Source organism: Suricata suricatta, chromosome 8 (genome assembly GCF_006229205.1).
Source record: "Suricata suricatta isolate VVHF042 chromosome 8, meerkat_22Aug2017_6uvM2_HiC, whole genome shotgun sequence".
Taxonomy (NCBI): Eukaryota; Metazoa; Chordata; class Mammalia; order Carnivora; family Herpestidae; genus Suricata; species Suricata suricatta.
In genome coordinates, this window is record NC_043707.1 from 119,398,855 (window position 1) to 119,399,998 (window position 1,144).

Sequence of the window (1,144 nt, forward strand, 5' to 3'; positions counted from 1 at the left end):
GACTTTGAGCAAAAGATTTAACGACGTCACCTCTCTGAGCCCTGGTTTCCCTATCTGCACAGTGGGGAGATGATGCCCACTCACAGTTGCTGTGGGGACATGGTGAGACTGCCCCTCTGGTCCTCACTGTGGGGCGAGACAACACATTGGGGGGCGAGTGACCGCCCTCGCCTTTTTGCAACCAGGGACCTCCAAAGGGACCAAGAGGCAAGACGCGTCTCTCCCAGGACGGCCTCTGCTCTGTCCCTGCTCCTCACGGGGTCGATGCCTGCGGCAACGCGGCAGGAATGTTTACAGGGCCCTGGCGCTGACCCACGTTCTTGCACTCGCACCTGTGAGAGAGACGCCCGCGCCCGCCCGGCGCTGAGGAGTCGGAGGTTCGGAAGGTGAAGGGCACCTCGCCCACGGAAGTGGCCGAGCTCAGACTCAGGCCCAGGTCCGCCTGACTCCGAAGCCCTGTTCTTTGTCCCTTAAATACTCAGGACCCCGCAGCTGTGTCATCATCAGTTTCTGCCCTGCAGGAGGCCGAGCGTCCTGTGACAGGGACATCGAAACACTCATGTTTAATTGTGTTGAAGGAAACTGGGTCTCATTTCATAGGAGCCACAACTGCCTCCTTCTTCTTTAATTTTTGTAATTTCTTCCTCTGTCTCTACAGCAATTTGGGATGAATGAAGCAAATGTATAAGAGAAGCCCCTGCTGCCTGGCCAGCCACCTGTGTCCTTGGGGGTGTCCTTGGCTGCTCCAGGAAGGGGAGCAGGGATCCCTTGATCCAGCTCCTGGTGACCTTGCTAGGGCTGCCCCCTGGGAGGATGGGCTTGCTCCAGGAGAGTGGAGGTGCAGAGGGATCTGAGCCAGGAGAGCCCCACAGGTGGCCAGGTGGGATGGTCCCTTGATCTCTATGCCTGACACCATCAGCTGAGATGGGAGGCAGGTAGGCCTCGGAATGGTGGAGGGTCCTATAGGCAAGATGTCCCAAGGCAATTTGTGACCACACCCCCTAGGGCCACCAAGGGGCCATCTCTGGGTCTTTAACCTCCCTGAGCACAGAGCAAAGACCCTGCTCAGTGGACCGATTGCCTGGTTGTGCAGAATCTACTACAACTGACTCTGCCTCAGAAGCCCGTCCACTCCTCGCACGTG